The 26,859-nt window shown below is 49.8% G+C and overlaps 1 protein-coding gene across 5 annotated transcripts in view; it reads left to right on the top strand.

The window, feature by feature from the left end:
- The first annotated feature begins 13,656 nt into the window (after positions 1-13,656).
- Positions 13,657-26,859, top strand: part of Vwa5b1 (von Willebrand factor A domain containing 5B1) — a 63,602-nt gene continuing 50,399 nt past the window's right edge. Inside the window, exon 1 of one of the 5 annotated variants that reach the window (XM_015999331.3) lies at positions 13,657-13,794. The gene's annotated coding sequence lies outside the window, so the exon portion shown is untranslated. Of the gene's footprint in view, positions 13,795-14,288; positions 14,410-20,182; positions 20,258-25,356; positions 25,509-26,859 lie in introns of those variants that run through there. The other 4 variants (XM_042272162.2, XM_042272161.2, XM_042272160.2 and 1 more) reach the window with 4 other exon arrangements.

The following is a 26,859-nucleotide window of genomic DNA, read 5'->3' as shown; positions in this document are numbered from 1 at the left end:
ACAACTGGTCACATGGCATCTGCAGTCAGGAAGCAAAGCGAGATGGACGCTTGTGCTTGGCTCACTTTCTCCTGTAGGATGGTGCTGTCCACATTTATGGTGGGTCCATTCACCTACTTAGCCAAATTTAGGAGACTCCCTTACAGACATGCCCAGAGGCTTGTCTTCTAAGTGATTCAAGATCCTGACAAGTTGGCAATCAGTATTAACGATCGCATCAAGATTAAATCAAGACCCTGGTCTGGGTAGATGTTCTGGCTAATCTTTGCCCTAAAGAGGCAACAGGAAGTGAATTCTGATTTGGGCCAAAGTGCAGGAGAGACCTCAGGGGAGGGCTGGGCAGCCGGAGAGGACTCTCCTCTCAGGTGAATCTTACAGGATGGGGCACAGGCTTCAGACAGAAAGCAGCCCTTGGGAGTTAAGTCACTGTGTGTTCCGGAAGCTGGAGGGAAGGGGGACAGAGAGGGAACTCTGGCTACTCAGTCTGTACATGGTGCTGTAAACAGGTGGTCACAGCCTGTACTCCGTGGGGTTCGTGGGGTTCGATCAAAGCCAGGCTTTTGACTGGAATGCTGCCACCCCAGGCACAGCAGATGATAATCAGGCAAGATCGGATGTCACAAGTCTAGTAGGGGGCTGGTCAGAGCTGTGTGAATGATATGTAGAGGCCCGAGTGAAGGGATATAGGGGTGGATTTTAGATGCAAGGTGTCACCACCTCCTGCCTTCTATCCCTCCCACTCTTCCTTTGGTGGCCACGTGACCATTTTAAAAAAGATCGGACCACATCTCTCTACTTAAAAGCTTTCTGATGACCCTTAAGATTAAAGCCAAATTCCTCAACCTGTTTCATGCTGTTTCTTGTTCTCTCTGCTCCAACCACACTGTCCATCCATGCATCCCATCACAGGGCCTTTGCATTCGCTTTCCTCACTGCTAGGAGGCTGCTCCTCCTCCTCTTCTGATTAACACACACCCAATGGGACCTCAACTCGAACAGATTTCTCAGTTAGGACAACTTCTGTGGCCAGCCAGCACCATATAACTCTCCAGGCATTAATTAGCAGTTCTCTCTTTCACTGAAATGGAAGCTCCATGATGGTGGGCCCTGGGATGTTTTTTTGTTTTTTTGTTTTTTGTTTGTTTGTTTTTGGTTTTTGGTTTTTTGAGACAGGGTTTCTCTGTGTAGCTTTGGATCCTATCCTGGGACTCACTCTGTAGACCAGGCTGGCCTCGAACTCACAGAGTTCCACCTGCCTCTGCCTCCCGAGTGCTGGGATTAAAGGTGTGCGCCACCACCACACGGCCCTAGGATGTTTCTTACTCCCTCATTATAGCCACAGTGCTGGACACTAAGCACCAGGTCTGGGGATGCACTGAAGCCAGGTGCTGTATCCACCACTGTGAAGGACACAGGCAGGGACTCTTTCAGAACCAGAGATCAGCCTTGAGAACAAAGATGTCGCTGTGAACCCTGTTCCTACCCCACCATTAGCAGCCCCAGAGCCTCTTGCGGGCTGGCATCCCCTGGTAACATCGACAGCAGCCACGCATGACCTGATGCTTATCTGAAACACACCGGCTGGGCCCAGTTGCAGAGGAGCTGAGGCAGACACCATGGCAACAGTCAGCTCCTCAGAGGCCCAGAACAGCTCCCAGGGATATCCAATCAGATTTCTCTGCTCTCTGGAAATTGGCCCGGGGTCCGAGTTTAGAATGATGAAAGTCTTTGAGGGAGTGAATGCACCTTTAAATTGCTGAGAAAAACATCACTGTCACTGATTGCCTGGGAGAAGAACCCAGGGGAGCCACTGGAGCTCCGGCCCGACCCATAGACCTGTCCACAGAGACGTTCCTTCAGGGCCCTGAGGTTTCTCAGGCAGGGATAGGGAGCCACACCCTGGAGTAGGTCAAAAAAGGCTCCCCTCCTCCACACAGATTAGGTGGGGTCGTGGAGACAGGTGGGTGTGTCCTTCCACCTGCCTGTGTCCAGGATCCTCATTTACACAGGGAAGATCAAAAGCAAGACTCTTGGGGAGCCATTGTGAGACCTGGATCAGTTACTTAGGTGAGCACCCTGGAGCGTGGAAGGCCTGAATCCTCCATTGTCTTCAATGCCTGGGTGCTGCTGGTGTGAGCAGGATGCTGTGGAGTCTCCCATGGAGTCAGCAACCTCCCAAGAGTGGCCTGCCTGGTGCTTTCAAAAGGCTGGAAGCAAACATTGCTCTTCTGGGTGCTCATGAATGTGGCTCACATGACCTAGCGGAGGAGACTCTATCCAATTCAATGTCTTAAGTCTTGGGCAGGCTGGGGGTGGGGCAGGGGTCTTCTTAACAACCACTTTCCAGAGCAAGTTAGTGAGGGCCAGAGAGCTCAAATAACTTCCTGGGCTGTCAGCCATGAAGTCAGACATTCTCACCAAATCAACCATGAAGGCGTCACTGAAGTTGCTCACTCACCTACCCACCACCAAGGACCACTGTGAGCCACCCTTGGCCCGAAAGCCACAGCTTCAGGCAGAACGGCTTCTGGCTTGATCAGCTTTGCCTGGATAACTATATTGGCTGGCCTGAGTGGTTCCCCCAAGTCACCATCAGGGATTAGGAACCTCGAGCAAGCGAGGGCTAGTGCCAGGATGCACCGAGACAATAACTGGGTGAACAGACACCCCTTGCTCTAAGCACCCCCTGTCTCCACTGTGATTAAGAAGACTCAGCACAGGCCGGAAACAGCCCCCTACAGCCAGCTGATGGTCCTGCTTCTGGCCCACGGTTCGTGTGCCGCTGTGAGTGCCGACTGTGCTCATGACTAGTCCCCAGAAGGGAATTCTAGGGCTTTCTGGTCTCTGTCTAAGCCAACTCCAGAAGTGTAGGCTGAGCCTAAATCCCCTTTTCAGGATGCAAGAATGGAAGGAATACAGATGTGTTTACTATGTCAAAACAACTTGATTGTCACCGAGAGCAAGGGGTCATGGTGAAGTCGGTCAGTCACCGGTAGATGTCATGAACATGATACACATGCTCTAGTCACCTGGACTCCCTACAAGTGGGTAGTAGAGACATCTGATAGCCACAGTTGGAAGTGCATGGCGGGTAGGTGGGGGGGTAGCCTAAACACTTTCAAACCAATCTGTCATCTGGTCAGCAGCATACCCTTGGGTTACTGACAGAGGGATGTGTACAGCTTTTTGTGGGTGCTCAAACCAGGCTTGAACCTACATTGGGGTGCTATAGCCCTGGGTTCCCAAAAAATAAAGGCTCAAGACATTGAGATCATGTCTTTCCCCCTTCTGTCCTTCCTGTGTGACACCACGCTGGAGTGACATGGGGGTAGAAGAATTTGTTCCTGTGATTCCTAATTGCTAAGTGTCTGTGACATGCCAGGCCCGGAGTCAGGGACAGCCTTTCTGAGGAAGATAGAGATATATAATTTTTATTTATTTTTGTGTGCTTGCTTACTTGTATGCACCACGTACATGCAGTGCCTGCAGAGGCCAGAAGGGGGGATTTGATCCTTGGAACTAGAGTTACAGGTGGTTGTGAGCCTCCCAGTATAGGTGCTAGGAACCAAACTCGGGTCCCCAGCTCTTAACCATGAAGGCATACCTCCATCCCCAAGGAAGCGGTATTTGTGCTAAAGCTTTAAGGAGCCATCCATATAAAAAATGAGGAGCAGAGCATTCCAGAAGGGAAGGCAGGGTCAGAGGGAGACCCTGTACATTGGACTCGAAGGACCAAGAAGGAAGTAGCTAGATCCCAGGTCAGAAAGGGAGAAAGAGGGAGGGAGGCAAGGAGAAGAGAGGAGAGGGAACGGGGTTAAGTTCTTCAAGAACGGGGCGAGGGCTTTTATTCAGTGTCGTTTAATCTCCAAAGTGTTTAAACGGAGCAGAGGAGTGATTTAATTTTGGTTGTTAAAATGTCTCTCGGCTGCTGAGCGAGAAGTGCACATTGTGGGGAGGCTCAAGGGAAGAACAGCAAGGGATCTCTGCACAGGGGCCCAGGGAAGAGGTAAAGGCTCGGGGCTCAGGCTAGCGGAGGGCAGGGGGGATGGGAAGAGCACGGATTTAAGAGAGTTTGGAAAGTGAACAAACATCTTGTTTATGGACTAACCGTGGGTACCTTGCTGGTTTCATATCATCATCATCATCATCATCATCATCATCATCATCATCATCATCATCAAATAGGTATTAGGGAGATGGCCTAGTGGACAAATACTTGCCATGGAAGAGTGAGGACTGGAGTTCAGATCCTCAGCACCCATATGAAAAGCTGGGCAGCTGTGGGCAGGTGTGGGTGGGTGTGGGCAAGTATGGCGGCCTCCTACAGTCTCAGTACTCAGAAGGCAGAGACAGGGCCCCTGGGCTAGTGAACTGGAATCCCTGGAATCTGGGGGCTCCCTGTTCAACAAGAGACTCTGCCTTAACCAACTGACAGAGATACCTTCTGTCAACCTCTGGCTTCCACATGTACACGTGCAAACATACATACACACATGCACATGTCACACACATACATACACATGCAACAATTATCATAATACACACCTGTTGTTTCAAGGCCCTTCTCAACACAATGCAGACCTGGCCCATGTGTCTATGCTCAGGACAGGCACTCTACAACCTCCCCTGAACCCAGACTTTGGCCCCCAAGGCTTCTATAAAGTCAATCTTTCCCAAGCAGAGGCTAGACCTGCCTCCATGACAGGTATGACACATGCCACAGGGAGCAGGACACAGACATTGAGGACCACTTCCAGGCCATGGATAGAAGTCAAGGCCCTGAGAGGCCCAGAGACTGACTCCAAGTCCCAGAGTTTCCATTCAGGGAATTTTCAAGCCACAAATATAGAACCACTCGACCACACAGGGCACTTTCAAGAAGCATTACCTAGGAGGCATCCTGAGAGAATTCTTTCCAATAAATAGCTGAGAATTCATTCATTTCATAAAGCCAGCAAGTCTCTACTGTCTATCGACGGGCATCGGCTATCTGCTGTGTGCTGCTTGTGAAGCACTGACTAGCTTCTAGAGCCAGGAACATAGAACGGACGCAGCCCATTCCCTCACAAAGCTGGGAATTTGGAAAATGATAGGCAGGGAGATGGAGAGTTAAGAGCATCACCAAACCAAGGGGAGACAACATGACATCCAGGTATGGTATGCTCCAGGAAAACAAAAATTGTCTCCCAGTTCATCAGAGGAGGTCTATTAACAGCATACCACAGGGTCTCACTATGTAGTCCAGGATGGCCTTGAACTCAATTCTTTTTGCCTCCACTTCTCACATGCTTGGATTGCAGGCATGCACCACCATGCCCAATTTATAGATACTTCCTAAGGGCTTAAAAAATAGTATTTCTTGGGCTCACTACATTTTTTTTTCAGAAGCACCTTTAGCCTGGGAGTATGTGCCATGGTAGGGTCTGTGAGGTCAAGATCAATGGCAACTCTATCTCACCCTGACTCTAAACTGGTCATGTGACTCTGTTTTGCTTCCATGTGGCCTCATACAATAAGGAATCCCTAAAGGAAGGGAACACATTTTTGGATGCCTTTATCTCCCTCCATTAGTGTTTTACAGTGACTGAACAGATGTGTGTTATGGGCTGGACTGCAGGCGCTGGGCAATGAGTTGCTCAGGCCAAGCTTCCCACCCTCACAGGGCTTGCAAGTGGTGCTCAACCAACCCTCTAAACCCCTTTGGTATCCTCTGCACTCCAACCCATGTACAACTTTAGGCTCTGTTATGCAGTATTAGCTTAAGATGTGTTTTGTTCATTTATGCTGTGGAGTATTTGTTTAATGATGCAAAGATGTATTGCATTCTTTTATGTTGCATTTGTTTATCTCTATAAAGCTGTGTTACTGTGCCTGTCTAAAACACCTGATTGGTTTAATAAAGAGCTGAATAGCCAATAGCTAGGCAGGTGAGAGAAACAGGTGGGGATGCCAAGCAGAAGGAATAAGTAGGAGGAGAAATCTAGGCTTAGGGGAGGAGTGAGGAACAACAAAAGGGGAAGAGGAGGATGCCAGGGGCCAGCTACCCAGCCACACAGCCAGCCATGGAGTAAGAAGGAAAGAAAGATATATAGAATAAAGAAAAGTAAAGAGCCCAGAGGTAAAATGTAGTTAAAGAGAAATGGGATAATTTAAGTTGGAAAAGCTGGCTAGAAACAAGCCAAGCTAAGGCTGAGCATTCATAAGTAAGAATAAGTCTCTGTGTATTTATTTGGGAGCTGGGTGGCAGGCTCCCAAAAAGTGGGAAAAAAAAACCCACAACTACAAGGCAGTACCTGGATGCACACTTTGCCATAACTCATGATGTCCAGAACAGATATCTAGATCCCCACTATCATATACAACCTGGTCCTCCTTCATCTCTCTCGCCACTTTAGTGCAGAGCCCATAGCCTAGGAAGCATCGCTGATTCTTTTCTTTTCCCTCCCCCACCCTCATCCAATCAGCCACCGTTCCTATCACTAGCACGGCCATGCTGTCGTCCTTTCTCTTTATCTGTGGCTTCCCTGTGGACCTCCCCATGCTCTAACCTATGCTATATAGTGGCCAGGAGGGTTTCATAAAATGAAACCCAAAGCATGTTTTTCTCCTTTTTAGATCTTTTCAGTGACCACATGTCTCCAAAAGTATACATTTCAAGTCTCTCAGGGCCCGCTACGTTTCCTCGCTACTTCTTGCCCGTCACTGTCCTCTATGGACCCCTCTCATTTTGTTCCAGCTCCCTTCCCTGCTGGGCTCTGAAGAGCCCTATTCACCCTCTGCACCTGCTGTCCCTGGTTCTGATATTCCTTCTTTGCCCTATTCCTCAAGTAACTGAGATCCCAGGCCTTCCCATTTAATCATGCATGTCATTCCCTCCTGAACAGCCACCCCCCACCCCGCTGTCACCAACTCCCTATGACCCAGTGACTATTATATTTTACTCCAGTGATTTCCTTTATAGTATCCACCTCTTCGTGGTACAGGACTCCTGATGGAAAGAACAGTGGTGTCTTGCCGGAGCCCAGAGTCTAGCCTGAAGGAAACACTGTGGTTATTGAATTCGGACAGCAAAGGCTTCCCAGGTCTGTTCTGAAGACGGCCTGAGTTGGTGTGAATAAGAACACCTGACATGGTGCTGGGTACGCTAGAGGTCATCGGCATGTGCATGTCATGTCATGGATGGCCTGGAGACTACAAGGACTGAGCATGCGTTATCCTTTGCTCCATGGTAGAAACACAAGAGACAAGGAGCCGGAAGTGCTCCCACACCACATCTGAAAGTCTCTTCCTCTCTCTTTTCCTTTTCACCCTTTTTGCACATGTCTATTTTTACAAAGCCTGAGGAGCGTGCCGTGAGGTTGACAGCTCTGGAGACTGGCCCTTCTTGTTCCCTGAGCAGCCTTCTGCCTCACTCCAATTTCTTTCCAGCAGCCACCTGTTCTGAGACAACCACCTCTGCCCCATCCCTTCATCAAGAGTGAGCTGCCAGCTCCCACCTCACACGAGGCCAGCTGTGTTACTGCTCCCAGGACAGCTTTGAAGCCTGGAATTGTTGCCGCTCATTTGTGTGTACCCAGGCACTACTCATGGCAACAGGTCATGAATAAGGAACAGACACCTGACAGACACACAGCTGTCTCCTGCCAGCCCTGACCCCTGTCAGCCAACTGTCTGCAACCCCAGGCAGCCTGCCTCCTGCAGAGAGAATATGGTGTAAGCAATTGGGGACTGGAGTTAGCAGTAAACCCAGTTCCACTCAGTAGGCATGGAAGGGGCCCTTTGATGTGCAAGGAGCTATACCTGATTCCAGCCTTGGCTCTGCCACTAACCAGGAAATGGGCAAGTCCCTTAACTCTTCTGACCTTCTCTCTTCTCATCTGTAAAGTGGGTACAATAATAATTCTAAATGAGTGTCTATCTTTATTTTTGAGAAAGGTCTCTTTCATCATGGGTTCATTTGGTTTCACTCATTCAGTTGTTCGGCAGGTGCCTCACCCTCTGCCAGGATTTAAGCTAAGCATGGGAGATACCTAGCAGTCCAAACTGTAAGGTCTTGACTTCCAGTGAGCTTGCACTGAGGCAAGGGAGAAAGACTTCAATCAAATGATCTCATAGTAAAATGTTAACTTGTAGTCACAATTAATGCTATCAAATCTACAAATGATGGATACAAAGAGGCCTGGAAATCTGCAATGGAAGATGTGAGCTTGAGGCCCTGTGGGAAATAGATGGTTGAGCTGACACCCGAAGAAGTAGAAATACTAACTGAAGATCAGCCAGAAAGGAGCATTTAGGCACAAGGAACAGATCTAGTCGAGGATAAGCCCAGGAACCACAGGGGAATCCATTGTTTCCCAGGTTGTAGAATAGGCAGCTAGACAGGGAAAGGAACTGGAGAAGTCAGTGGTGTAAGACCTATGGGTCCCTGTTCAGCTGAGGCCAAGGGCATGGTGTCCTCCTAAACTCCAGGAAGCCATGTACAGGGCTCATCAAGGTGCTGTGCAAGGCTCACTCTGGCTACTGTGCAGAGATTGGAGGTCCCTGGGAGAACACAGGAAGTGGCAGGCTGCAGGAACGGTTCTGAAGAAAATGAGGGTGATGAAGGCAGAGCTTGAGAAAGCATCCACATGGCCAGACACACACCAGTGAGGAAAGGCGATTTGCCAGAGACATGCAGTGACATTACGGCCAGCAGTCCCCACATGTAACTAGCAATGGGACCAGAACTCACATTAGCTATGCCAAGTGCCCATAATCCATTGGCCGTCACTTTCACTGAGTTCAAGGTAAAGGGGTAGGAGGTACCTTTTACCTTTGGATGAAGAACTGCCAAGTCACGTGATAAAGAACCCGGCTACAGAGAGAGGTGAAGAATCACAGCCTTCTATGCAATTTCCTCACGCAGATAAAGTATTTGATGAGTTCTTTCTGTCCCCTAAAAGTGACTTTTATCTGTTCAACTACCTGCTGTTTGAGCCTTGCAGACCCCACAGTCACACTCAATGGACCTTCAGTAACCACACCTGAACAGAAACTCTACGGGACACTGTCTGTGCCGTCGGCTCCATGTTCAGTGTGTGGGGAGAGCCTGCTACCATTACCTTCGACTACACACACACACACACACACACACACACACAGATACACACAGACACACACATATATATATACACACAGACACACATATACATAGATACAGACACACACACATATATACACACAGACACACACATAATATAGATACAGACACACACACATACACACACATACACACACACATATACACACACAGACACACATACACATCATGGGCCTTGGTGCCCTGCCAAGGCCTGCTCTGAATCCTCTGCCAGCCTTGCCTTGGCCCACCAAGGTGCCTCCCCAGGGACTAGTTTTTCTCACTAAGTCTCTGTTGATCACACGTTCCCCAGACTCCCTTTCCTCTGTGTGGGCAGAGACGAGCGCATGGCTTCAAGTCCTGAAAGGAGAGGGTGGGTGGGGAAAGAGGTGTATGTTCCCAGGCAGAAGGCATTCTCCTTGGGGATCCCCACTTCTCTGCACTTACCTCCTCTCTTGCTGCCCTGCCAGGCTCCTACCTTAGCTTGTTGGGGAAGGAGACTGGGAGGAAGGGAGTGTGAATTCCTCATACCCTCCCTGTCCACCCAGGTGACCGGGGGAAGTTACCTCCCCATTCGGCATCTCGGTTTCCACACCTATAAAACAGTAGCATTTGTGGAAGGAACATTTGGTGTTTAACAAACGCTCGTGTGGTGCATACTAAGTGTCCTGCTATCTTAGGTGCTTTGCAAATATTAACAGCGGGGAGGTTGCTGTACAGAGAGGGTAGACCATTTCCCTGAGACACACAGCTAGAGAATGTCAGTGTCAGAAGCTAAACCCGAGAATCCAGCACCGGGCCACACTGAACCTGCTGTGTATGGTACCACCTTGCCTCCCATCGTCTCGGGATTTCTGTAGTACAGTGACAAGACCCCCTTGATGCCCTGCCTGTTGGGTGTCTCTCCTTAATTACTCTGAATGGATATTGTGGGTTGAACTGTGTCACCTGCCTCACGGAAAGGGATGTTCAAGTCCCAATCTCTGGTCCTGTGAAATGCGACTTTGCTCCTGTGCACACATCCTTCGGATATGATGAAGCTGCACCATCAGGGTGAGTCTGATCAGCATCTCTTTCAGAGAAAGGAGGATTGGGGAGATGGTTCAGTTGGTAAAGGCGCTTGCTGCCAAGCCTGATGATCTAAGTTCGATCCCTGGGACCCACACGGCAAAAGGGAGAAAACTGACTCCAGCAAGGTGCCCTCCGACTTCCACTTATGTTCCATGGTACATGAATCCCAATACACGCACGCGCGCGCAGACACACACACATGCACACACACTAAAAAATGTAAAGTTTTCTTAAAAAAAAAGAGGAGACAGACATGCTGCAACAAAGAGGAGATGGTCATATGAAAACACAGGCAGACACTGGAGTGGTGTGGTGCTGAACCAGGAGCTGGATTACCAACCAGCACAAGACAATGGGAAGTTTTTGGTAGAGCCTTCAGAAGCAGCATGCCCGCCATCTTGATTTCAGTCCTCCAGTCCCCAGAATTCCGAGACAATAAATGTCTGTGTTTTGAGCCACCCAGGCTGTGGAATTCCAGGAAGAGAATACAAGGGTCAAAAAAAAAAAATCGTGCAGCCTTCAGGAGGAGGAGGCTCTGGAAAATACTTTGAAGGTAGTCACTTGCTGTCCCCAACCAGCTGGCTTCACTGATCTCGCATCTGGCCACATCTCATGTCATTTTCATGAACCCTGTAGGCACTCAGTCAGGCTAGCACCATCATGAGATGCACACTCTGGGCTTGGCGTGGCTGAGGAGGTGGGGTGATGGTGGGTGTGCATGCCAAATGGAGCACCCAATGCAAAACAGATATTTTTTTTTTCTTTTCAATCTTTGTGTATGTCCATCCCTGGCTGTGAGTGAAGACACACCAGTACCACAGCACACATGTGGAGGTCGCAGGTCAACCTCTGGGGCTGGTTTTTCTTCTTCCTTGTTTGAGGTAGGTTCTCTTGTTCACCAACACATACACCAAGTTATCTGGCATGCAAGCTGGTGGGGTTCTTCCTGTCTCAGCCTCTTGTTTCATCATGGGTTCGCCAGAACTACAGAAGTGCCCTATTGAGTCCAGTGGGGTCTAGAGATCCAAACTCACATCCTAACACTCACACAGTGTCCTGGTTACTCCTCTAACGCTGTCATAAGACAGTGTGTCTCCGTTAGGGTTTCTATGTCTGTGACGAAACACCATGACCAAAAAGCAAGTTGGGGAGGGAAGGCTTCATCTGTCTTACACTTCCACAGCATTGTTCATCATTGAAGGAAGTCAGGACAGGAACTCAATCAGGGTCCTGCAGCAGCGATCTCGACCTTCATGGGGCCTGAGAACTGGAGAGTTTTGGGGGTGGGGAGTGGGGTAGAGTTATATGACTATGTTCTCTGGTCCTAGGGAACCAGGATCCTCTGTACTAATAAAGGTTTCATGGGCATTCCAGGCTGCTGGAAGCCATAGGGCATCGCTGCCAGGACACTGGACTTGGGGAGTCTCGGGGACTGAGCTTGAATATGGGTCAGATTTCTCCTCTCACCTTCTCAAGCTTGCTCTACACTGGATGAGGATAAGGGTTCAACAGGTTGGCTACAGGGAGCTGCAGAGTAGCACAGAAGCCTGCTGGGAAGTCAGTGCCCTCATTTACCTCTTCCAGGCTCCTGGGAGTCTCTGTGTTTATCACCCAAACACCAGCCCAGACTGGTTTGTGGTGGGTGAGTATAAGAAGCCAAAGGGAACTTTATCTTGTGCCTCAGGCTGTCCTCAGAGGTTAGGGGAAGCTTGGCATGCCTCAGACCATTTGTCCTTGCCCATGACAGCAGCTTCCTTCTCCGTGGATGTCAGTACCCCACCCCAGGGACTAAGGAGAATCCAGGTGAAACAATCGATCCTGAACAGGCTGTGTCCCACACCAGGTTCTCTCCCGCATTGCCTCTCCCCAGCAGTCCTCCAAACCCTCCCTAGACTGTTCTCCAAAGTTCTGCTGGGTGTCACTCTCAACTGGCCCATGTTTATCAAGATGGACGAGACCTGAGACTCCAAGTGGCATGTCTAATAAAAGTCCCTCAGAATCCTAATGTGGCTGTCTAATTGTGGAATCACCGGCTCAAGGACTTCTGGGTTAAACCAGACCATCTATGACCACAAGGAGAAAGCCATAAAATCTCTATTCCCTTAGAGCAAAGCACTCACTGTGTGTACTGCCCCCCCCCCAGTAGACCTCCAGAATCCAACCTCCCTAAGCAAAGTCCAGTAAAGTGTCAGATGGGGAAGGCAGGGGAAGGAAATGGAGAGACAGACCTAAGTGTGAATCCCGGCTCTCAACCATTTCTGCCCCTTCGACCAAGAGCCTTCATCTCTCTGCATTCATTAGTGAAAGAAATGTAGCAGTTACCTCCAGTGTTGATGAGAACTCAGTGCTCCCCAGCTCTGCACACAGGGCTCCCCAGCTCGGCACACAGGGCTCCCCAGCTCAGCACACAGGGCTCCCCAGCTCTGTATACAGTGCCCGGCACATAGTGATGGCTGTTAAAGGCAATCGGATAGAAAGGGATGTTTCCGGCAGAGTCTGGTGGGTGAGCTTGCACAGCCCTGCTCTGTCTGCCATTGCTCGGCTGTGTGCCTTGGGCGAGACGCTCTACTCTCTGTGCAGTTTCTCAATAGCCCTGGGAAAAGAACGTTCTTCTTGGAGTTTTCCTTATGGAGTAGTGAGTCGAGGCACACGGCCATTATTCGCCCCACCCCGTGTCTCCGGATAGTTTATGTTATTATCATCGGCCACCCTTTGTATCCTCATATTCGGAAACTTTACTTCAAGGCTTGCATTTTAGATTTGGTATTTCTACCTGTCTGGCCATGCGGATTCTAGATCTACCTGGCCTGATCTTAACGAGCCCTTGATTCTCTGAGTTACCCAAATTTCTACCCGAGAAGGCCCCACTTCCTGGAGCTGCCTAGAAATTTCCTCCCATGACTGGCCTGGCCCTGGGTAGCCAGTAATGGCTTGGGACTCACCAAAGACACTGGCAGATCTGCTTACTGCCTGGGACCACGGTACCCAGGGCCATCTGCTTGCCTGCATCATGGCCTCTTGGGGGTGGAAATGGAGTGACAGCTTGTATTAGCTGTCTCACAAATGGGCTTGCAGAGGAACAGCATTGGGATGTGGGGGAGGTTAGGTCCAGAGTCAGGACCCTGGGGGCTCTGTCCAGCACTGAATTGCCTCAAGGTGAGGTGATTTATTCCACCCCCCCCCACACACACACCTGGGAGGGGCTACCCAAAAGCCTGTTGTCCCTGGAAGCCAGACATTTGCTATCAGCCCCTGCAGGGGTTAGCCAAGGCTGCTCAGTGGCCTCCTGCTTCCTCTTGTGCTCAGGAGAAGGGGGGAGGGAGGGCCCAGGGTGGGGGAAGGCTGCACAGCCGTGTGAGCCTGGGGTGATCGTCATGGTTACGCTCCGGCAAAACAAATGGCTGGCTTCCTGCAGGCCACCTCAACAGCCATCGCAATGTTGGCATTGATCAAGCCCGCTGCCAGCGCAGCCAGGCACTGGGCTCGGGTACCAGAGCCGGGCTTGGGAGCCCTCTCCAGTAGCCTGGGGCACAGGGAGGCAGCTGCTGCAACCGACCGTGGGGAGAGGAAGTGTTCGCCCTCACACATGTTGCTTCTGGGACAAGGTAAGGGTTGGTGCAAGCAGTGTCCTGCAGTGCAAGGACAAGGGGAGACGCATCCTAAGGGCAGAGGGTGTGCATGAGTGTATATATGCACAGAGAGTTTGTGTGAAAGTGCCTGTGTGTTCACTTTGTGGGGAGGGGCTCAGGAGGTTCCAGCATCAGAAGTGAGGATGTAACCACATGTTGCTCCCATGGCTCCCAGGCTCTCTCTCTCTCTCTCTCTCTCTCTCTCTCTCTCTCTCTCTCTCTCTCTCTCTCTCTCTCTCTCCTCTCCCTCCCCCTGTCTCTTCTCCCCCTTCTCCCTTTTCTTCCTTAGTGTCTGTTTTCTGTGTGTAATTCTCTCAGCATCTCCCCTCGTCTCTGTCTCTGTCTGTCTTTCTTTATCTCTGTCTCAGCCTCCCATCCCTGCCGCCTCTTTCCACCGTCTCCCTGTCCCCATCCTTTCTAATCTGTCCTCTAGAGCTCCAGAGCAGTCAGTGCTCTGCAGGCTGCCCACCCTCGCTGCCAAGCTCCAGGCTCGCGCCTGCTGCCCTCTGGGTGCCTGGCGTGTGGCTGTCTCCAAAGCCGCTGGCTGAGTGTGCGTTCTTCTCTGAGCTCTCACGCCCTGGGATCCTGGAGGTAAGAAGGTTCTGAACAGAGAGGTCATCCTTGGGTAGTGAGAGGTGGTGGGGTCGGGGGACTTGGCACTGTGAATGGTGATTTCTGCTAACACATCAAGCCCCTGCTGGAAGTCGCTTCATATCTCCCGCTGCAGCTCCCGAGGTCCTAGCAAGTCCTAGTATTTTATCCTGATGCTCCTGTCCCAGCCAGTGGTACAGGAGGCTTGGGAGTTGGGGGCCCAGAACCCTCTAGCCCCTCCTCCACTCTAAAAAGCAACAGGCATATCTCTCTCTCTCTCTCTCTCTCTCTCTCTCTCTCTCTCTCTCTCTCTCTTCTCTCTCTCTCTCTCTCTCTCTCTCTCTCTCTCTCTCTCTCTCTCTCTCTCTCTCCAGACAGCACTCTTCTTTACTTTCTCTGCTGGGACTTAAGCCTGTTTTCCACCCATTCCACCCATCTAAACCAAGCAAGTCAAGGAAAAAGGGCAGAGGCCAAAGGGCATGGGGCTCCTGCAGCTCTCTCACATGGAGGGGGGCACCCAAGGGCACAGAACTCTGTGGCTAACTAGGATCAGACTGGGGGCTGAGCCCAGGGGTACATGATGTATGTGGGCTATGTCCTGGGGAGACATATAGAAGCACACTTCTGGAGGGATATGTCCCTGGAAGCAGTGATGTGACGTGTATGGAGCAAGCCACATGAGTAGATAAGGGGGTCATGTACAGGTATATAAACATGTTCACATTTCAGGAGTGCACATGCAAAATGCTTTTTAACCAGTGATGTGAAGGGAGTTATGAGTGTGTGTACGTGCATATGTGTGAATTAAGATTGTTAAGACCGTGGGTTAAGCCTGACCATGGGGTGACTGAGCAGGACCCTCAAGGTCTGACATATGAACGCAATGTCCTTCAGCTTTGGAATGTTTATTCATCTCCATGGGCAGTGCTTGGGCCATTTCTAACCCAGTTCAGGTCATAGCCCATGGCTCAAGGCAGTATGGGAACTGTGTCCCCCTGGGTAACCTGTGGACCCCATTGATTTTCAGGCTTGAGACAGGCCAAGATGCCTGGCATGGGGGTGGCTTGGGCTGGGAATATCCTTCCACTATAGCTTTAGGAGTTGGGAAGCTGAGGGGCCTGTGGCCTCCTATCATAACCACATCCCCAAACCTGGGCCAGACGATGCTCTCAGGATATCCTCTAGCCATTGTCCATCTGGCTATGAGTCAAGTTGTCCAGGCTACGGACAGACACACCTGGATGGCAACAATATGCCCTGGTTAGAGGGATTGGGGTGCCCGCTGAGACACCTTTCCGAACTAACCTGGCCAGCTTTGGGCTTTGGCTCTCTGCCTCTCAGAACTGTTCTCCCAGAGAGTACCTCCTCTGACTGGCTGTTCTCTCATGGCCAGACAGGTGGTATTGACTGTAGCCCTGGGGAGGCCATCTATAAAGATACCCTGAGGAAAAGGGGCAGAGGAAGGGGCACCTGGGAGTCCTGGATAAAACCAAAGGTCTTGGGCTTCTACTTGGTTCAGGTTTTGCTGGGTGCTGTGGTTTCTCACAGGGCCTCCCTGCCGATCCCTCACAAGGACTTAGCTTCAGAGCCCAATAGCTAACCCCCGTAGACCCTCCTGGTCTCAGGCTCCCTTCCTTCAGCCAAACTTGGCAAGGCCAAGCAATATCAGTTGACATTCTGGCAGCAGCGTGTGTGTGTGTGTGTGTGTGTGTGTGTGTGTGTGTGTGTGTGTGTGTAGAAATGGGTCATCTGAGTCAGTGGACCACACATGACTCCAGCCCATAGTGCGGGGTTCACAAGTCTTTTGGTCTTGTTAACTGCCCCCAGCTTCTCTCCTTAGCCTCTGGGGCACTTACCTAGCAGTAGAGTTGACACTTGGGTCTCTCTGCATGCCTGGATTCTTTATGGAAAGGAGATTGGGGTCAAGGGTGCTCGTGGGGGACTAAGAAGGCTTTCAAAGGAAACGGTGTTAGTGCAGAGGTGTGGAGGAAGCAACAGAGGCATGTGGCCACGTGGAAAAAGAGGCAGGGAAGCATGTTTTCTAGGGCTGGGCTGTGTGGATCAGTACAGAAGGAGAAGAAATGTTTGGTTTCAAGAGTATTGAGTCAGTTTGCGAGATCAGGCAGGGCAAGGTGGGAAAGGGGACAGGAATGAAAGCCACTGAGTCATTGGATGCCACCTGATGCCAGGTTGGCTGGGTGTTGGGTGTCTGTTCTCGAGGAAATAAAGGCTCAGGTTGGAGAGGGTGGTAATCTGTTTCCTAAGCTTATGTCAACCAATGCCCACAAGGAGGGCTCTTGAATTTGAGCTCTGTGAACTGGTCAAGAAGCAAGTGACTTAGGGCCTTCTGTGACAGGCTGGGGCACAGAAGCCATGGTACACACTCATGGATCGTCTGCTCGCTCCCTGCAGTGGGGAGAGGGTGAGCCACTTAGAGAGAGAGCAGAGAGTTGCTAAGTGGGCACAGCTTGAGATAAGAGTGTGAGGGATGCTCACCCCCAGTCGCCTGCCTCACTGTCTCCTGGCCCTGGGAATGAACTTGCAAAAGCAAGAGGGGACAGTTGGAAAGGAGGCCAGCGGCTAGTGTGCTCCTCGACTGTGCCAGACCTTACCCTGGTGTCAGACTTCACTCCCATTTTGCAGATGTTAAAAAGGTATCTATACATACACACTCACACTCAAACGCACATATGCACACACACATGTACACATATGCATACACACTCACACACACAGTGTCTTATGGTTTCTATTCTAGTGATAAAACACCATTAGCAAAAGTAATTTGGGGAGGAAAGGGTCTATTTCAGCTTATGACTCTCAGGTCACACTCCATCACTGATAGAAGTCAGGACAGGAACCCAAAGCAGGAACCTGGAGGCAGGAGCTGATGTAGTAGCCATGGAGGAGTGTTGCTTACTGGCTTGCTCCTCGTGGCTTGCTCAGCCTGCTTTCTTATAGCACCTAGCCCAGGAGTGGAACCACCCACAGTGGCCTGGGCCCTCCAACATCAACCATTAATAAGAAAACACCAACAGGCCAGTCTTACAGAGGCATTTTCCCAATTGAGAGATCTTCTTCCCAAATGACTATAGCTTCTACCAAGTTGACATAAAACACACACACACACACACACACACACACACACACACACACACACACACACACACGCGCGCGCAAAGTCCACATCACAGAAGAATACTAATGAATTTAGTGCTTCTGCAAATGATCAGCATAAGCACCTGCCCTTGCTCAAAGCCCATGTCAATCCCTGCCCATCAGTCGGCACCTATGTCCGTTGGTGTCTCAGAGGCTGTTGTATAGGAGAAATGATGGCCATAGAAAGCCAAAGGATTATACCATGGAACCAGAATCTCATGGAAGCCGTGAGATTCAGTGAGGAGATTTAGAGGGCATGTTGGATCTTTTATCCCACATAAGGCCATAGACAAAACAGAACTTGGACACTAGGCCAATGAATGACAGAAAAAGAGAAAATTGAAGTATGAAAAGTTACAATGGGCTAAACAGAGAATTCTCTAGAAAATTTGTGCCTACCCAACTCAATACTTGTTTTGTTTTGTTCGTTGAAAGTTGTTTGATTGTTTGTTTTGTTTTGTTTTGTTTTGTTTTGTTTTGTTTTTTGAGACAGGGTTTTTCTGTGTAGCCCTGGCTATTCTGGAATTTGCTCTGTAAACCAGGCTGGCCTCCAACTCAGAGATCTACTTGTCTCAGCCTCCCGAGTGCTGGAATTAAAGGCATGTGCCACCACTGCCTGGCTTCACTGAAAGTTTTAATATACAGTTATAATCTTATTTTGACCCAATGTAGGATTCTGTTTTCAAGTTGTTGTTTTTCTTTTCCAAAATAAAATTCCAGTGGAAAACTTTCTTCACCATTTCCCATGAAACATGGTCACTGTTTTAAGTGGATTCAAGTCTGATCTGGTGACTGGGGAGTGGGGCTGGGGGAGGTACAGAGCCCTTCTGCAGTCTGTGTTCCAGCCTGTGTGAGTTGAGTAAGTGAATGGATGAGCAGGGAACTGAGAGCTGTCTCCGGAATCAGGCACTTTTGTCTATTGGGCTGATTGCTTTCATGGGGGCTACTACCACACCTCACCTCATGTCCTCTGTCCATTCATTCAGCATCTAATGGGCACCCACTGGGTGCTAGCCACTCTCCTGAACACTATTGAAAACAAATAAAAGCTCCGTCTTTGTGGAGTTTATATCATAGTGAGCCCACTGGTCAGTGTCCTCTTCTGCCACACCTTAGTCTCCTGGTATTGTGGCTTCTGCCCCTGACCATCACTTGCAGACCAGGACATTCATGGCTTCACTAGCCAGGTTTGATTACGCTGCAGTAAGAATAAGCACATGTTCATGCCACATGTCCAAAGCAGGTCACATGTCATCATGGAATGCCATCACTCCTCCACACGTGCTTCCAAGGTTCCTATGGCAGGAAACAGGACACCGCTCAGCACACATTGGCTTTCTAAGCCTGTAGTCCAGAAGGGAAGGAGTTCACTTCTGCATAGCTCACGAGCTGAAGCAAGACACACCTCAGTTTTTCAAGGGGGCAGGGGCGTGCAGCCTGCCCTGTCTCTATGACAAGGAGAGCCCAGAACTGCTCAGCAGCATGCGGATCATTGTAGGTTTAACCACAAGAGCATGGAAGCCTGTCAGAACACTCACAGGACATGGGGCAGAATGGAGAGATTAACCTGGAAGAGGCTTCCGGAATCTTAGCTCCCAATAGCAACCCCAGCCACTGGCTCTCAGCTCTAATCAGCAAATGAGACTTCCCTCGGAGTCCAACTCCAGCCGCTTGCAGGTCTAAGCTTAGCAGAGCAGCAGATTAGCTTTAAACAGAAGACTCAGCCCTCCTTTGCATCCCATCTGAGCCCAGGTCCCCTGACCCTTAAGATCGGTCACAGGGCTGCTGGCTTTTGTCTCTTGTTTTTTCTCTCTCCTGGCTCTTAGCCCTTTAACGTTTATGGATGAGGAAGTGCCTTGAGTACAAATTGCATGAGGTATGAATGAATGAACAGCGGTACTCTGATGACTCACTACTGAATTTGAAAATGTTAATTGGTCACAAGGTAAAAGCTCCCTGGACAACTTTTAATTACATCATTTCTACTTTTTTAAGCCACTGGAGATTTTTCTGAGGTAGTCCGTGTTGAAGACATCACGCACAAGCCCTTTTAGAGGTCTGAGCCTGGCTACCTTGGCCATGTCCTCCTATGACCCCTACACAGGAAGAAGCCACCAACGTGCCTTCAAAAGTCAGCCAAAACTCTGGGTGTGTAGGTGCACACCTCCCATCCAAGCATTCAAAATGATAGGGCAGGAGGGCTGATCATGAGTTCGAGGCCAGCCTGCACTATATAGCAAAAAACCGTGAGCTGGTCAATGTGTGTGGTGCATCCCAGGCCCTGTTGCACTTCCGCCCGATGGCACCAGGCAGCAGGCTTGAGTCCTGTGCCCTTCCCATGGGTCAGGAAACAAAGGCTTGGCCAAATGAAATAATGTGCCACATCACTGGACAGCCCACACCGGAGCCTGGCTTCAAGCTGAAATCCTTCAGGGATCTAAGGCAGCGCTTTTGGCTTCCAGGCCGACTGAGCCAGCCGCCTCCTCTCTCACCTAGGATGCTGCTTGGCTTAGTCTCCCTTGCTAACACCTCCAGTTGGTATCTGGGCCTCTCAAAGAGAAGGCTTTCTCGGGTGGCTAAAGGATCCCCTATCTCTGGGTGTCGCTATGACATCATAGGAAGCACAAGGACATGGCACCGCCAGGGTTCTGTCCCCACATCATCACCTCCCACTAGCCCTCTGACCCAGGTGGGTTTCTTAACTTCTCTTATATTTACTCCAATCATCTCTAAATCAAAACAAAGTGATGCTCACATTTAGAGACTCCCAAGGAACCAGGTGATAATCCAGGCACACTGACCCCATCGCAGCAGTCTGTTTGGAGTCTGGCGGGGAGGGGCTCTGAGTCCACAAATCCTGTCTTCATAAGCCTAGTTGGCACGGAGGGCATTCAGCATCCCCAAGGCAGTGACTCCCACCTGTGACTTATTAACTTTATGAGGGTTCACAGGAGCCAAGGGGCACAGCAGACCATGTCCCAGCTTGGTTCCCCTGCAGCTTGGTGCCAGCGCCTGGGGAGAGCGAAGTTGAGACTTCCCCCTCCCTTTCATCCAGTCACTCTCCCATAGAGGTCACGTGCCTAGTGCTGACTGCAGGAGGAGAGCAATGAGGCTGACCTGTACATTAGAAACCTTCACCGCACCCCAAGGACGGGAACCAGGGTGACGAGGAATCCCGCAGGCATACCCAGAATCAAGTGAAATCTGAGTAAGAGCAAGCTGGCTGCAGGGACACTTACTGAGCCATGAGCCATGAACTGGTTGGAGGCCGCGAGCAGCAGGGGGCCACGGTCCAAACAGTAGGTTCCCAAACTTGGGTTCAAATCCTGCCTCTATCACCATGTGGCTGTGTGACCTGGAGGCTTCCTTAACCTCTCTGGTATCGGTTTCCTCCCTTGAAAAGAGATGATCTGCCTTATAGAAATCAAGTGAGGTCATGGAGGGCCCTTCGGAAACTCCCCCAAATCTGACAAACAGACTAAGTAGTGAACAAGCAGTTCCTCAAAAGGTCAGGGTGGTGAGGATGCAGCACAGGTCGTGACTTCCGGCCTGACCTGTGCTGTGTCTCCAAAAGTCCCTCAGACCCTGGACTGCCCATTAAGGAAGAAAGCATGGTATTCACGTTCCTGTTAGATGCCATCTGGCCTGGGCAGAGCTCAATGGGGTCATCCTGCCCGGGTCACTCATTCACTCATTCTCTAAACAAGCACTGAAGGGTGATATGGTTCAGTGACCACCCAAGCCAGAGCCCCGCCATCCAAGGGTGTGCCACCTTCGGCAGGGATAGAACCATTCCAGGTCTCAGTATCCTTGCCTGAAAAATGGGCGTGGTAGGACAGTAGCCATGCCTGCTTTCCTGGCCTGGCCTGAGGGTTACCCACCCCTCCTCATAGAAAGTATTCAGGGTTATATCTGGCATCGTGCCTGTGTATCATTGTTTCTTTCTTTCTTTCTTTCTTTCTTTCTTTCTTTCTTTCTTTCTTTCTTTCTTTCTTTCTTTCTTTCTTTCTTTCTTAATTTCTTTCTTTCTTTCTTTCTTTCTTTCTTTCTTCCTTCCTTCCTTCCTTCCTTCCTTCCTTCCTTTCTTTCTTTTTTTTTTAAACTCTTTCAGGCACTATTCTGTATGCTGGAAAGACACAGGCAATGACGGCTCTGGTTCCTACCCCTAGGTCTCACACTTCTGGAAATATTAGGCCAAGAAGACCCTAAACCTGTAACCCTCTGATCTCCACGGCCCACCCTCTATGCTGTGTGTGGCCCCAAGAGGCCTGGTCAAGGCCGTTTGTGTGATAGCAAGAGTCCCAGTCTGAGGTCTATACTGAGTGGGTGGCAGAGCTGGCACTCGGGTCTGGTGGCTTTTACTGTCTGTGCAGTGTTCTCTGCCACCCAGATGACCTCCCTGCGCCATTTGAACGGGCAGCCTGTGGTGGAGAGGGGGCCTCACAGCTTGTCACTAATTGACCTAAGATCTCAGAGGGAAGCTAAGACAATGAACATGTTCTGATGCCAACACACGTAGTCAGGAGCCCTGGGATGCCTGGGTGCAGATCAGGGGTGGGGAGCTATGGGTGATCAGGGTCACTATAGGAAGTGCCAGAAGTTCAGGGGCCCAGGTAGAGTCTAAGTTGGGGGGAGGGGGAGGGAGTGAGATAGCATCCTAAGAAAAGAAGCGATAAAGCAGTAGCCATGGCTGGGGACCAAAGCTAAGTGAGCATCCTATGTGCAGCCTCTCTCCTGCATCTTCCCCGTAGCCCTGACACCTCACCATTGCGTGGAGTAGAGGTACCAAATTTCAAAGATACTCCCAGCTGGGCAGTGGTAGACATGGAGACAAAGTAAGATTCCAGGAGTAGAAATCAGCTCTCTTGTCTGTTTTTCTACATCGTGCAGAGGTGTTGGAAGAGGGACACAGGCCAGTGATCACTCTATTTTCTTCAGCACACTAGTGCAAAAGGCCACCTCGAAAGGCAGTTTCAGAATAGTCCTTCCTCTGTCCATCATCCTGTGCACTCCTCCGCAGGCAGGTAGGCATGGGCTAGAGACAGAGACAAGGCTGGAAGCCAGGTAAGAATCCATTTAGTGCCTTTCCACAGGGCTCTGGGGATGCTGGCAGCTCAGTGGGGGTGGGGTGGGTAAGTTCGCCTTTAAAGGCACCGCAGAAGGGCGGCTTAAACTGGATTTGTGGAGACAGAATCCAATTTTCCTAACAACATGTGATCTTGTTTGAGAAGACTTCAGCACTGCCACCTCTCTGAGGCCCCAGGGAGCAGGCAACCTGCCAGCCAGCCACATCTGCACCTAAGCCACGCCTCCAAGTAGCTAAGAACGTTGATGGAGACCCTCTTTCTTCTGGAGTTTTCAGATGCCACCTGCTCGTTTCTCCCTTCTCCGGCAGGTCACTCCCTCTTAGCCAGAAAGTTCAGGAAGGGTGGACAGCCTGGGCCCCTGCCTCCTTGGAGTTGATTGTCCTGCACATCAGCACTGGCCAGACTCTACGCTCCCAAGCAAGGGGGAGGACACTAAGAACAGAAAGGCTGGGCATTTTCTGTCTTGATCATTTCTCCAAGGAAGTCTACAGATGCCTCTGGGAGGGGGTCCTATGAGCTTTGGGCTTCAAGAGAAAATGTTCTCTTCTATTATAGATGAGCCCACAGCCACTGCCTTAGTCTCACCCCTTGATAATGCAGTCTATCCTATCCTCTCATCCACAGATAGAGTACATTACATCCATCTATTGTTTGTTCGCTATGGGGTCTTGGTATATGGTTCAGGCTGGCCTCAAACTAAGCTCTTTCCTCCTTTGTCTCCAAAGAATTGGAATTACAGGCATGTGATACCACCTCCTGCCCACTCACTATTCAGTATCAACTACTGGTCCACACTGAAGTGGAAGACAGGCATCCCTTTACTATTTAATTTGGTAGGTTCACACACAAAGTAATGGGCTGCATCTAGGCTTCTTCACGCAGACGTCTTGGTATACTTTGTCCTCACTGTTCCCTGTCAGGAGCCATCATCACGAGCTACTGTGGGTGCAGGATTATGCAGTGAGAAGTTCAGCCATCATAAAATTGAGAGAGAGAGAGAGAGAGAGAGAGAGAGAGAGAGAGAGAGAGAGAGAGAGAGAGAATAAAGAGACATGCAGAGAAGGATCACTGTGTGAGCAGATTCATTCCTTCACCATCAGATAGTTTTTCCTTCGCTTATTGTAGTTTCTCCTTTGGACCCTGAGAGGAGGTCTTTAAGGCTGGCCCTTGAAGGCCCCCCACTAGTTCCCCTCTCCCATTGCCTCTGATGCACTCTCCCCATATCCAGCTTCTTGGTCCTTTCATAGTCCATGGATATTCCATTACACTCCATTTTCCACCTCCATTAAGATCTCTTCCCACCTGTCATAATCCCCTTTCTGGTTTCATGACCTCCACACATGCATGCAGACCCTACACCTATATGTAACTTTAAATCTAGGTTCTACATAGGTGAGAAGATGAGGTATTTGTCTTTCTGAGTCTGGCTTACTTCACTTAACATCACAATTTTCTACTCCACCTATTTTCCTACAAATGTCATGATTTCACTTTTCTTTATGGCTGCATAACATCTGCTATGACTATGTACCACATTTTCTTTATCCATTCATCTATTGATGGATATCTAGGCTGGTGTCATTTCCTAGTTGGTATGAACAACGTAGTGATCACTATGGGTGTGCAGGTGTCCCTGTGATGTTTTAACCCAGAGTCCTTCATGGGAATACTCAGGATAGCATGGCTGGGTTGTATAATACATAATTCTGTTTTTCCTTTCCTTTCTTTTTTTTAAAGATACTCTGTGTTGATTTCCACGGTGGCTATGTGGGTTTATCTTCCCAGAAGCCATGAAGGGTTTTTCTCTCTTCACATCCTCACCACTGTTTGCTGTCATTTATCCTTTTGACGACAGCCATTCTGACTAGAGTGAGATGGTCTCAGAACAGTTTTAATTTGCATTTCCCTGGTAACTAAGAGTGTTGAATACATCTTCAACTGTTTATTGGCCATTTGTGTTTCTTCTCGTGAGAACTGTCTGTTCAGTTCATTAGCCTGAGTACTGATTGTCTCATTTAGTTTTTAGCGTTTATTTCTTCAGTTCTTCACATATCCTAGATATTAATTTTCCTGTCTGGTGTGTAGTTGGCAAAGACGTTTTCCCTTCATGTAGGTTGTCTCTGTTGATGGTTTTGTATAATTCTGTTGGTCAGTGCTTGCAATTATTTCTCATGCTGTTGGGATCCTGTCCAGAAGACCTGTGCCTGTGCCTGTAGACAGAGTCCTGTAGACAGAGTCCCTGCCTCCAGTTCTAGGGGAATGGGTCCTGGTTGGATGACTGAGGAAGAGGACACAAAGTATGAGAACAAGGGCCATGTCTGTCTTGACTCTGGCTGTCCGCTGGGCCTGGTATAGACTCTAGCATTCAGTAGGCATGCCATGTTCATCTGCTGACAAAACACAGCACACCCAAATGAAACACAGGACATGAGAACTGCTGGTTCTCTCTGCAAGAAGGACTTGGAGGGCTCTGTGGAGATGGGAGCCTTGGTGCTGGGCCTTGAAAGTAACTAAGATGCCCTCCAGGTTAAGCCAGCAGCACCGGAAGATGGAGCTCAGAGTAATGGTGGGAGGTCTTGATGAGCTGTAAGATGAGATAAATACAACAGAGCTCGGAATCTGACACATGGATGTGTGATCCTGGAATAGGGAAGCTCAGAGCCTGGAAACCAGAATGTGAGAACCCTAAAATTCTAGAAGCCTGGTACAATTGACTCAGACTCTGGGAACACACTGACTGTGGTCCACTTTGATGGAAGGATTGGGTTGCTAGTCCGTGGTTGGGGCTTGAGCTCCCCAAAGAAGCGAAAGGGCTTTCTAGAGGTAACAGAAGGAATAGGCCCCCAGACTGAGGTAAGAGGCTTGGATTAAGCCCAGACTCAAGTGATGAGTTTGTACTCTGTCTAGTACAAGCCAGACTGAGTCCACTTAGTCAAAGGACTCCACCCGTTTGGAACATGATCTGGGGTGGGGGGATCTATTCAGGTTGGGGGAGTGAGGCATCCAGAATGCCAGGAGAGAGCCAAACGGCCATATCTGAGACAGTAATGGGTTGAGTTGCTATCAGTTAAACATTTCGTTTCCAACATGAGACCCTGATCAGAGCTCTGGTCAGCAGAGATCTGTGGGAACTTCTCTACTCTGCATGTATGGAGAAAACTAAGACCCAGAGCGTTAAGTCAGATATTCAAGACACACAGTATCAGAACAGCAGGGCTGTTGGGCCTATTACTTGCAGCTCCCTGGGCTCTAATGCCCAGCAGGGCTCCAGCACTGCTCTGAACACAAACCCAGCCACACTCAGGCAGGCTCCTGCCTTCATGCTTGCTTTTTTTTCTTTTTGGACAGTGCCAGGAATCAAAGGGCCCTGAGCACATGCTGGGCAAGTGCTATTGCCCCAGCCCTTTCTAAATCTCTTTTTTAAAGTGTCAAAGTCTCCTAGCAAGAGAGTGCGGACACCCCTGGGCCCCAGGAGCCCTGATGTAGGTGCTCCCCATCCTGCCTGTGAGAGCTGGAAATTCAGATTCCAGACATCTTCTACCTGCTCCTTTCTGTCCCTGTTGCTTTTCCCATCCTCAGCACAAACTGAGAAGCAGCTTAGGACAGGGACAATGGGCTGTAGAACGGGGGAGGGGGAGGGGGCAAGGTGGTGCCCATCAATGTTGGCCTCTGGAGAGCTGTGATATACTAGGTTTGAACTTGTAAAGTGGTGCACAGATATGAACCCTAATAGTGTCCGTCAGCACAGAGGGCCTTTAAGGTACCCCTTTCTTTGAACCAAGCTTAACAGAGGACACTGGGACAAGAGGCAAAGAGGTCACAGCCAATGCTCTCAGAGAACTCATCAGCTTGTACATGATGGATGGATGGTTGCCGTGCCTTGATATGGAATGTGATAGACAAGGGACCATGGACATGGAAGCCAAGGAGAGACAATATCAGATGGACAAGAGTGTCCAGACTGGCTTTCATGGGGCTGGAGGGACAGCTTGGCCAGTAGAGTGCTCGCCATGTGATTAGGAGGACCTGGTTTTGATTCCTAGAACCCGTGTAAGAAAATGTCCAAGCATGGTGGTGTACATTTGCAGTCCCTGGAGCTTGCTGGTCAGCCATCTAGTCAAATCAGTAAGTTCCAGTTAACAGTGAGAGACCTTGTCTCAAAAAAAAAAATAAATAAAAATAAGGTAGATGTTGGCCTTGGGTA

Source organism: Peromyscus maniculatus, chromosome 2 (assembly GCF_049852395.1).
Source record: "Peromyscus maniculatus bairdii isolate BWxNUB_F1_BW_parent chromosome 2, HU_Pman_BW_mat_3.1, whole genome shotgun sequence".
Taxonomy (NCBI): Eukaryota; Metazoa; Chordata; class Mammalia; order Rodentia; family Cricetidae; genus Peromyscus; species Peromyscus maniculatus.
Note: the sequence above shows the minus strand (reverse complement) of the source record. Positions and strands in the feature narration are given on the sequence as shown.